The following is a 12,721-nucleotide window of genomic DNA, read 5'->3' on the forward strand; positions in this document are numbered from 1 at the left end:
TTTTGGAAATGGGCCCTTCAGCCCATCACATCCATGCTAACCTTTATTGCCCATCTACATTAATCCCATTGTGGTGGTACACCACCAGCCTACTGCAGGGGGCGACCACTATACCTGCAGAAGAACATGGGAGGACAGGGCAACACCTGGCCGGCTCTCAATCAGCCGACCTGAATTGACAAAGCCCACCCAGTCGGCTGTCAATTACCCTCCGGGATATAAGCTGGGTCCGGCCCTTTCGAAGCCTGTCTCAGAGCTTGCAACGGCATTCTTACAGCTAGTTCTGTGGAGGTTTATGTTGAATAAAGCCTGTAGAACAGACTTTATGTTTTGTGTGTTTGCCTCTGTTCGATAGTGCACTACACGCATTTTGCCTGCATTAGGACCTTATGCTTCGATGCCTTGCTTATTTGGATGTCTGTTGAAGTGCCATTTAAACATGGTGATTGTAATTGACTCCACCACCGCCTCTGGCAGCTCGTTCCATATATCAACAACACAGAGTTAAAAAAATATCTCTAGGCTTCTTTTTAAATCTCCTACTTGTGATAAATCTATATTCTCTTGTTGTTCATATCTTTTCGATGTGAAAAAAAGGATTTTAGCAATCAATTCTAAATATGCCTGTCATAATGTTGGGTGCCCCCCTCAACCTCCTGCACTCCAGGGAAAACAAGCCCATCCTATCAAATTTCTCCCCATATCCTGGTGAATCTCCTCTGTGCTTTGTCCAGTGCAATAATATCCTACTTAGAGTGTGGCAACCAGATCTGCTAATTTTCTTCAGGGAAGGACATTTGTCATTCATCCTCAGAGAGGCCAAAATTGGAACTCTAAAATAGCCAAGGCGGTTGACTCTTTACTGCTTCCTTTTTATCGGAGGAAATGCGACTTGGACAATAAATGCTGGCATTGTTCATTGATGATGGATATAAAAATATCCTTCACTATTGGCAATGCGGTCTCCAGTGAATAGTCCTACATAAAATATAATATTACATGAGCGTTCCTTTAGTCTGCTGTAAAGATTCGCCATCAGCAGAAGGAAAAGATGGTCCCTCCCAGAGTCATTGAGTGTCCGTGGAGTTCACCCCCCAGCACTCCCAAAGCCTTCGCAGCCACACCATCCACAGTCCAGTCCAAACCATCAGCCACCTGAACTCCAGATCCAAATCTCTGACGTGATCAGGAAGCCCTCAATGGCCTCGGCATCATTTGGCATTTCGGTTCCAATACCTGGTACCCTTTCAGTCAGTCTCGAGCAGGTTTCCAGCAGTCTGCAGTCCGAGTCCCTTGACCAGAGTCACCAGCAGCACACTGCCTGTGTGCTCTTCATCCGCAGGGCCCCTCGCTGGTCCGCCACTGTGGTCATCGTCCCATAGGATCGTCTCCCCTGCTTCTCCTTCTCAAATGGGGAGTGCTCTGGTGCATTATGTCAGTCCCCTGCTTCCCTGGAGCCTGCAGCTATCGAGTCCACTGCTAAACATGGGCACTGCCATCTTAGGCCCAGACCCCGTGGTCGCAGGATTTTAAAATAAACCACCGATGGCCTCTTTAACAGGTCAGCAAGGAGCTGTTGGCAGTTGGACTGGGTGGTTGAACCCTTAGGAGGAGGACTATGCTTCTTCTCCCTGCTCTCCACTGGTCTGCACCAGGGGCAGCGCTGCGGTTACAACAGTTCTGGCAGCGCCACCTTTTTTTTTTAACTTCAAGGATTAAGTATTTCTATCTCCAGTAATTTCTGTATTCTTTTTAATCTCAGATGTCCAGCCTCTACAATTGTTTTTCACTTTCAAACACCATATAGATTGTTCAGCCTTGACAAACGTTTGTGTAATAAAAAGTTGTCTTGATTTAGGTCTCGTCATGAGCTCAGGTTGTCATTAATACCTGTCAGCCATGACTCCCAATGAAGGACGTTTAAATGTACTTACTCGGTCCTCACCTCCGATGCAATATGTGTGCAGTTTGCACACTCTGCTTTTGAAAGTGTGAGTTTCCTCCAAGTACTCCGGGCAAGACAAATCAATTGGCTGCAGTCAATTGTGCCGAACATGCTGCCAAAGTGGTAGAACTTGGGGAGAGTTGATGGGAATGTAGGGAGAACAGGTTAAAGGAAATACAAGAGGAGATTTGGAATTGCTCTGTGAGGCAGTGTAGACTCCATTTGTAGAAATGGCTTCCTTCTATGTTGAAAGGAAATATATACTCTAAATTGGATAGAATTGGGAGAGGTCTGGAGGGTTATGGAATGGTTGCAGGTCAGTGGGACTAGCAGGATGATGTTTCAGCACAGACTAGAAGGGCTGGATGGCCTATTTTCTGTGCTGTAGTGTTCTACTGTTCTATATAGTCATCAACGTAACAGAAGATTTATAATTTTTTTTCTAAAAGGTTTACTTCCTGAAAAGAAGTTGGGGATTATGATAAACTTCAAGCTGAACAGAAAGATAATTTCATATTTGCTGTATCATGCAGGAAGTTGGAAAATCATTAAATTTAGCTTGTTTAATCTCTTGATGATCCTGACACGTTGCGTTAGTTTAACTGACGTAAAAATGTTTTGATGCTGCTTTTCAATTGTACTCAGCATCTGATGCCTCTCGTGTCAGTGCCCAACGACAGATGGGCAGTATTGATAGATTCCAGTTGCCCAGATACTGCTGTTCCATGGTTGCAATGTCCTGGTGAAACCTCTCACTGTGTTTACTACTGACTGCACTAAGAGCAGCAGGGAAGACGTCCAAGTGCGAATGCAGAAATGACATGCTGCACTTCGTGGATTTGGATGCTTGAAGTAGACTTAAAATATGACAGAAAATCACAAAAATAGGTTGTATCTAAAAAATGGTATGTGCTAGGAAAAACTTAACGTGACTTTTGTTATCAGCAGTCCTAAATCCATAAAATACACCTGCAAGTGATCAGAAAGCAAAATCTTCATTACAGGTATAACACATTCAAATAATAGAATTTTTAACCATTTTTTTGTGCAAGAAATTCTGCTCAGATATGTCAAAAGTCATTTCTAACAGCTGATAGTGAATTTAAATGGAATCTCCATTGCACTCTTAGTCTGTCCTATGGAGCTGTGGCCTCCTGCCTTGTTATAACCATCTTGAAGAACTGCATCTCATCTTCTGCATGGGCTGGTTGCAGACTTCTTGGTGCCATTTTGCATTCCACAACTTGTGGCAAATGCATCTGCAATCCATCTGTGACATTAGCTCAACTTACTGGCTTTATTTTCCTTTCTTTTCCTCTGTGGACCCTGTACTGCTCTGCACCTCACAACTCCTACATTCTTATGCCTCTGTTCTCACTCTCGAACTGGTCCTATTCACAGATAACTTTTTAACCACTATTCTCCTGGTCTTGCCTCGCTGGAAAAATCCAAGTTCCCTACAGTTTTCCTCTCTTTCCCAGTTCAGATGAAGAATCTTCAACTTGAAACATTAATTCGGTTTCTCTGCCCACAAATGCAGCCTGAACTGCAAAATTTTTTCCTCAATATCTTTGGTTTCTAGTTCAGATAAGCATTCTAGATATGCTCTTCTGGGAAATGCATTGTGCCATAGCTCTATATTACGGAGCTACCTATTATTCTGAATTCCCAGTGGTTTGCCATCACTCCTACCTGGTTCTACAGGTACACAATCCTTTTGGAACTCTTGGAGGACAGTGTGTTCCGAATTTCGGATTTTTCCAATTTCGGAAAGCCCACCTGAATTGTGCTGCCATATCCACCCCCGCCCCCTTCCAGTCGCCCAGCCGCCTCCCCCAACCGCAGGTCCCTTGGCCGCCTCCTCCAATCGCCAGTCCCTCGGCCGCCCGGACGTCTCTCCCAACCGCGGTCCCTTTGCTACCTGGCTGCCTCCCCCAACTGCGGTCCATTGGCTGCCCGGCAGTCTCCCCCAACTGTTGGTCCCTCGGCCGTCTCCCCCAAACGCGGTCCCTCAGCTGCCCAGCAGTCTCCCTCGGCCACCTCCCCCAACCGCTGGTCCCTCGGCCACCTCTCACAACTGCTGGTCCCTCGGCCATCTCCTCCAACTGCCGGTCCCCACTTGCCGGATTTTGGAGCTTTCCAGATTTTAAATGTCCGGATAAAGGATCGTGTACCTGTATTTCCTACACTTTCTTTAAACTCACAAGGGTTTTGTTTCCTGTGTTCCTTTTAAACTTACAGGGGGCCTGTTCCCAAGTCCTATTCTTTATTTTTTAAAGTATTTTTATATAAATCCTACATACAGACTCCGAATCATGGGTCCTCTACTGGCATCACCTACGGCTCCTAGAACGCTTCCACCAGCGTTGTCTCCACTCCATCCTCAACATTCATTGGAGCGACTTCATCTCCAACATCGAAGTACTCGAGATGGCAGAGGCCGACAGCATCAAATCCACGCTGCTGAAAATCCAACTGCGCTGGGTAGGTCACGTCTCCAGAATGGAGGACCATCGCCTTCACAAGATCGTGTTATATGGCGAGCTCTCCACTGGCCACCGAGACAGAGGTGCACCAAAGAAGAGGTACAAGGACTGCCTAAAGAAATCTCTTGGTGCCTGCCACATTGACCACCGCCAGTGGGCTGATCTCGCCTCAAACCGTGCATCTTGGCGCCTCACAGTTCGGCGGGCAGCAACCTCCTTTGAAGAAGACCGCAGAGCCCACCTCACTGACAAAAGACAAAGGAGGAAAAACCCAACACCCAACCCCAACCAAGCAATTTTCCCTTGCAACCACTGCAAGCGTGTCTGCCAGTCCCGCATCAGACTTGTCAGCCACAAACGAGCCTGCAGCTGACGTGGACATTACCCCTGCATAAATCTTCGTCCGCGAAGCCAAGCCAAAGAAGAAGACATACAGACTCAACTAATATATGAAAGCATATCATATCAAATGCATATCACAATTAAAATGAATGTAATTCACATATTTAAAAAAAAACATTCATTTTTGTTAATTTGACATTGTTTCTTAAAAATAATTCTGAATAGAAATCATTTGACTTGCATTATATCAAGCCTTGATCAACATACAAAATAATATCTATCTAAATGATGATATAATCTAGGGTAAACATATATAAACCCAAATGTATCAATTAATCTAATAAAAGGAATAAAAAGAAAAAAAACTAAATCTAATTCTAATTTACCCCATCCCTCTAATCAAAGTTACCTTACAGGTAAAAAAAGGTATGGATTGAATAGCAACGTTAAGGATTCACTAATGCTCTGTTCCCTGTGCTCCTTTGAAGCTCACTTGGTTAACTGAAAATCATCGTTTAACATCTTAAAATGTGAATTCAAAGTGTTTATTAATAATAAACAATAGTTTGGAAGATCTGCTGGTTTGGTCCCAAAGATTTACTTTAGTTGAAGTATATCCGTATCTACAGCTATGTCAACATGTAATTATATAGGGCGAGATTTAGAGTATGATTCATAAACATAGCAAAGCACATAGTTAATTCACCCTTCAAGTTCTATTTCTCTCTTCTCTTTTAATCCCAAACTTGCAAAACTCAGGCTCCTTCTATTTAATTTATACATTAATTATAGATTAAGCAAAGTTTTGATGGGCCAGATGTTTGCTAGTGGTGGATTAAAGGAGAGCAGATGAATAAACTATGAATGCATTTTAAGTGTACTTTGCAAGAAACAGCCAAAGCAAAAAACATTGCCAGGCTGTCAAATCAAATTAAGTTGCATGTATTTTGACAAGTCTTGATGAAAAATGTAGTTCAAGTTATTCTCTGTTATATAACATTGTAGTTCATTTAGCAAAATGCAAAGGGCTGAAAGCTTTGTTTATCAGATAATTATATTGGATCCCACACTCATGAGTCCACATTTGGATGAATGTGTCCAGTTCTGGTTGCCCTGCTATAGAAGATAGGAGGGATGTCATTAAGACACTGAGGCTGTAAAAAAGATTCACAATCTTTTGTGATTCACAGTGCCCTCCATAATGTTTTGGACTAAGACATTTTATTTCCATTATTTTCCTCTGTGCTCCACAGTTGTAAATTTGTAATTAAAGTGCACATTCCAGATTTTATTCAAGGTTATTTGTATGCATGTAGAAATTACAGCACTTTTAATACATCGTCCCTTCATTTCAGGGCACCATCATGCTTGGGACATTTGGCTTCACACGTGTTTGTGATTACTCAGGTTGGTTTAATTGCTTCATTGGTGCAGGGATAAGAGAACTAGGCATCACCCAAACTTTACCAAAAAGTAACTGTTTGGAGCCTCATTAAGAAGAAAGATTATACTGATGAGCTCAGTAATTGCAAAGGGACTGGTAGTTCAAGGAAGACCTCCACTGTTGATGACAGAAGAATTCACCACTGTTTGGCTGCCACAGGTACTGGCGCACTTATCTTCATTGATGATGTAACTGCTAATGGCAGTAGCAAAATGAATTCTGAGGTGCATAGGAATATCTTATCTGCACAAATTCGAGCAAATGCCTCCAAACTCATTGGGTGGTGTTTTATCCTTCAGCAAGACAATGATCCCAAGTGTACTGCTAAAGCAACAAAGGAGTTTTTCAAAGCTAAAAGCTAAAGTAAAAAGCTAAAGCCCCTGAAACAAGTAGGAGCTAAAAATGGCTGCAGGAGGGGTCTGGCAGAGAATCACCAGAGAAGATACTCAGCACCCGGTGATGTCTATGAATCACAGACTGCAAGCAGTTATCGCATGCAGGGGATATGCAACAAAGAACTAAACATGAATACCTTAACATGCATACCATTGCTATGTTCCAAATATTATAATGCCCTGAAATGATGGGACTCTGTCAAACTAAAATGTATATAAATAACCTTGAATAAAATCTGGAATGTACATTTTAATTACATGTGAATTGTTTGATTACAAATTTAAAACTGTGGAGCCAGGGGCAAATAAAAGAAAAAATGTCTTTGTCCCAAATATGAAAGCCACTGAAGCATGTACCAGAGGGCTTCAGTAATAAGGAGAACCTGAATAGGCTGACACTTTTCCCCCTGAATCATACAGGTCTTTACCCCACAGTTAGAGTCAAGTCAAGCCAAGTTCATTGTCATCTGATTGCACAAGTACAACCCAACGAATCAACGTTCTCTGGTCCTCGGTGCAAAACACACAGACACGCAACCAGAGATCACCAGCAAAGAAAGTGAATGCTTTGTTGGCATTCATTTCAAGAGGAATAGGGTATAAGAGTAAAGAGGTGTTGATGAGGCTCTAAGGGGCACTGGTGAGACCTCATTTGGTGTGCAGCTTTGGCCCGTTATCTTAGAAGGGATGTAATGATGTTGGAGAGAATACAGAGAAAATTTACCAGGATGATTCCTGAAATGCAAGAGCTAACACATGAGGAATGTTTAGTGGCTCTTCGACTGTATTCAATGGCGTATAGAAGAATGAAGAGGAGATATCATAGAAACATTTTGAATACTGAAATGATTGGACAGAGTAGATGTGAATAAGATGTTTCCCTTGGTGGGTAAATCCAGGACAAGAGGCCACAGTCTCAGGATTAGAAAGTACCCATTTAAAACAGATGATGAGAAATTTCTTTAGCCAGAGGGTCGTGGATTTGTGGAATTTGTTGCCATGTACAGCTGTGGAGGCCTGATCATCGGGGGAGTTTAAGGGGGTAATTGATAGGTATCTGATTAGTCAGGGTGTTAGGGATATGGGGAAAAGGCCAGAAATGTGGAACTAGATGTGAGAACAGTTTAGCTCAGGGAGGAGTTGTGGAGCAGACTTGATGGGCCAAATGGCATACTTCCGTTCCTTTATCTTGTGATAACACCCATACAGATAGACAATACATTTAAAAAATATTTTTATTGAGTTTAACATATAAGCTTACACACAGAGCTTTTAATAAGAAAACACATAAATCATTTGCATACATGTAAGCACACAAAAAAAGATGAAACTGAATTCTTAATAAACATAGGAAACAATAATTTGAATTGATCTGTAAAACCATTTGCTGAGTTTAACCAAAATAAAATAAAAGTGAAAAAAAAGGAAAGAAAAAAAATTAAAAACTACATCTTGTCTACCCCCTCCGCCAGACAATAGATATGCTGGACAAGTATTCATACAAATACATAAATAAAAATTGTTTAATGAATATAGGAGTCTCAGATAGTTAGTATGAGCAGTTCCTTTGGTCGTTCAGAATTCTCACTGTCTGTGGGAAGAAGCTGTTCCTCAGCTTGGTGGTGCTGGCACTAATAGGACATTCAAAGCTGCTGTAAAGGTTGATAATGCTGTTAAGAAGGCATATGGTGCGTTAGCCTTTATTAACCATGGGATCAATTTTAAGAGCTGTGAGGTAATGTGCGGTTAGACCCTACTTGGAATATTGTGTTCAGTTCTGCTCATCTACAGGAAGAATGTGGATGCTATAGACAGGAGGCAGCCTGGATTGGAGAGCATGCCTTATGAGAAAAGATTGAGGGGACTTGGTCTTTTCTGCTTGAAATGACAGAGGATAAGGGGTGCCTGATAGAAGTGTATAAGATGATGAGAAGCATTGATCATGTAGATGGCTAGAGGCTTTATCCCAAGGCTGAAATGACAAACATAAGGGGGTGTACTTTTAAGGTGTCTGGGAGTCAGTACAGGGGGGATATAAGAGGTAGCTTTTTTTATACAGAGATTGGTTGGTGCATGGAATGTGCTGCTGGTGAGGGTGGTGGAGGCAGGGACAATTGGATCTTTTATGAGACTATTAGGTAGGTACATGGAATGGAGAAAAATGGAGAGTTATACAGTAGGGAAATTCTAGGCGTTTGTTGAGAGTATGCTTTTAGGTCAGCACAACACTGTGGGCCGAAGGGCCTGTGCTGCTTGGAGATTTCTGTCACTAATTGCTGTGCCTTCATCGCCACTGTGTAAAACTCCTGGAACTCTCTCTCCCTCAAGGTATCTCAAGGAATGCAGTGGTTCAAGAAGACAACTCACCACCACCTTCCCAAGGCCAATTAGAGATGGGAAATTAAATGCCAGCTCAGCCTGCAAAGCCCAAATCCTTGAATTAATATGAAAATGAAAGCTATTAATTATGATTTTAATGCTATTAAAACTCACATGGACATTATGCACATCCCATTTGGCAGGACCAGATCTGTGGCCTAGTGATACAAATGCTTCTAAAAGGTTCAAGAATGTGGTTCACCAGCTCTCTCTCAACAGCAATTATAAATGACTAATGAATAAAAGTTTTGCCATTTGTACCCACATACAGTAAAATCCCTCGTATCTGGGAATTGCTAGATGCCGGATACGTAAATTTTCCGGTAGTTTAAGATTGCATGTTGCGCGATTGGTAAACTAAAAGCTAGGGGCACAAATTTTAAACTTGCATATTTTTTTCCCATGCATTTTCCGTGATTTTTTTTTGCCGGTTGTGAGAGGCTATTGATGGCTTGAATTGTGCACAATAAGGGTTTTACTGTTGCCATGAATGAATTAAATTATTCCAAAATGTCAAGTGAACCTTTGGATGAAATTGTGCATCCCATTCAGTGGTAAGCCCGAGGAAAATGAGAGGTTAAGGGCTAGGCCCTTCCACACTTTAAAACTCCATTCGCTGACAAATTGAAGCTCTCTTCATCCAGTTTCTGTATCTTTGGCTTGGGTTCTTGCTGAGGCAACATGTTCCACACTGAGAAAGTATTCCCATGACCCCAGTCAAGAGAGTCAGTGGAGTTATGTGTGCCCAGTGAAGCTGATTAATGGAATGTTTCATTTTGTTTTCATTGACCTGCTGACATGGAACATTACCACCACATCACACAGAAAAATATCGGTTGAAGAACGACGAAAGCAACTTCCCACCAAATTATTTCTTCAAAATGACACCGATCATTGCTGCCCCCAGTCGGAGAATGGAGTCCATTGCACAGCAGCCACAGCAGTTACCCTGAAGTGCTAGAATTCAATCTGCAGTTCAATAATAGAAGTGTTCAAGACACCGTGCCTTCCTTCGGATGGACAGTCAGCAACAATAGGTTGCAAATTGAATCTCAGTGGAAGGTCCCTCACCTTATTGTAGATTAAATGAGATTCAATACCATCCCAGAGGCTAATCTGGGCTGGCACACCTAGGGAGTGTTACAGTGTTGAGAAGATTTGGATGAGATGTTTTCTAAATTGCAGATTCATGCTTCCTCCAAAAATAACTCAGGAATTCCCTTGGTGCTCAGCACCATGCCTAGCCTTGAAGCAAGACTGAAATTGGGATAGCTCATCATTATCATATCGCAGCTTGTGGGAATTTACTTTATAAATAGAGATGCACATATGCGTTGAATGCTGGAATATCGAGCCAATAAAGGATTGCTGGCAAGGCCAGACATGGGCAGAAATAGCACAGACTTGGTTCTAAGTCAGAACCTTTTATCCTGATTAAAGGTGAAATTCCATGTACAAATGGTAAAGAGGCTGAGGGATGGGTCCAGGGATGATAGGGCATCAAACAGAAGGAATGGGAGGTTGAGAGACAGATGGAGGGAGAAACTGCTGGGAAGAGGTGGGAAAGAAAAGTTAGAGAGAGAGAGAGAGAGAGAGAGAGAGAGAGAGAGGGAGAGAGGGAGAGGGGGAGAGAGGGAGAGAGGGAGAGGGGGAGAGAGATATTAAGTACAGGAGTAGGCAAAGAAGAGATGAAAATAGTGGAGTCAGATTGAGGGGTGGGAGTTACCTTCAGTTCGAAAAATCAATGCTCATGTTGTTAGGTTTAAGGTTGCCCAGGAGGTACGTCATATGCTGTTCCTTAAGTTGACATTTAGTTTTGCCCTGACAATTGATTTTGCTGAGGAGACACATGAAGGAATGATTTGGGGAGTTAAAATGGTTGGCGACAGGAAGCTCGTTTAAACCCAAAAATAGTTCAGTGAACAGTCACCTAATTGTTGGTTTTGTTTCCGACATTATTATAATTATTATGTTTCAGCAGAAACTTTGCCTTACCCTTTTTTGTCGTAATTGATATAGTTTATGACGTATGTGTCGCCTTCAAATCAGCCTGCTGGTGAAACCTAACATTCACCACTCAGAAACTGCTATTCATTTGCTTCCTTTTCCCAATGACCTTGAATGTGAAACTTCTCCAACTGAGCAAAGCCTTGCAGTTGTTCCTGGGAATCCAGTGCTCCTGAACTTTATTCCATACCCCTGCTGGTATTGTTTGCCTTGGGTTTCTGTCAAAAGGCTATTGCTACCGTTATGGTTCCATTACTGAGCAAGGATTCAGAGGGTGGGAAATGTGATCCAGACACCCGGGTTTGAATGCCAGTTTGAATTAAAGCAATGGAATAAAAATCTGAAATTAAAGCCAACATCAGTAATGGTGTCTATGAAAAGACCGGATTGCTGCCACAATCCATTTATGGATGGTGATGCCCATTAGGAAAAGGAAATCTCCCATCAGTCATCCTTATTTGTGGCTAAAATCTAAGCATGTCCAAATAATGATGTTGATTCTAAACTGCCCTCTGTGGTAGCTCAGAAATCCATTCTGTTCCCAGCACCATTAAGAATTTGCAATAAATGTTGGTGGACTGCCAATTAAGTCCCTCACCTCCTGCCACAATTCCTTGGAACTGCAGGGGGTGCAATACACATCCACCCTCAGTATAATCCAGGGACCTGTTTTAGCCGACAGGGGAATGCAAAGATTCCTGCGTGCCTCCTCCGATCTCATTGACTGTACCCGGTATTCCCAATGGGCTTCCTCTACTCTGGTCAGACCAAGCACAGACTAGGCGAATGACTTGCTTGGCACCTGCGTTTGGGCCACAATGGCCATCCCGAGCTGGCAGTTGCATGTCATTTCAACTGCCCTTCCCATTCTCTCATGGGCCTTTACCTCATTCAGAGTGGAGCCCCTCGCAAATGAGATGAACAAAGTGTGGAGCACGGCTTTTACACCGGGAGTGGTGGGTGCCTGGAATGGGCTGCCAAGAGCAGCGGTGGGAAGCAGAACAGTTGTAGTGTTTCAGAAGCTTCTAGATCAACTCATGAATTTGCAGCAAATATGTGCCGTGTGCAGGTAGCAGTGCTTTAATGTAATTTGTGCTTTATGTTTGCAGGCTGAAGGTCCTGTACCTGGGCTATGCTGTTCTATGTTGTATGCAAGCACCTCGGTCTATAGCAACCCACCTTATGGCTTATTTTAGCCCTCCAGGTTTTCTTCTCGAGTTTTCTTCCATTTCTTATACTCCTGAAGTACCTCATTTGTTCCTTTCTGGCTATATCTGCTATGCAATTCCTTTTCTTTCTTAACCAGATCCTCAATATCTCTCCCAAAACGAAGGTTCCTTGTGGTAAATCATTGTTACACCCCGATTGGCTAACCCGGACACGCCTCCCGAGACCATTCCTACCCATTGCCCTTTTGCAGTCTACCCCTTTCCTTTCGCTCTGATCAGTCAAGAAAGTGGACGGTTGTTTGCTAGTGTTCCAGTCTGTAGCTATTCAAAGCTTGATTGTTTCACTTCTCAGCCTTTTGAGAATTGTTGATGGTACATCATTCTTAAAACCAGCTAATCTTGTCTTTAATCTTTGCCATGGCAGTGGAGCAACAAAACGGAGGTAAACAAGGAGCTGGCTGAACAATACAGAAAGTGCTGGATTCGTGATGAAGGGTTTCAGTCCCAAAACATTGACTGTAGATTTCTTTCCATAGATGCTGCCTGATTTCCAG

Source organism: Narcine bancroftii, chromosome 1 (genome assembly GCF_036971445.1).
Source record: "Narcine bancroftii isolate sNarBan1 chromosome 1, sNarBan1.hap1, whole genome shotgun sequence".
Lineage (NCBI taxonomy): Eukaryota > Metazoa > Chordata > Chondrichthyes > Torpediniformes > Narcinidae > Narcine > Narcine bancroftii.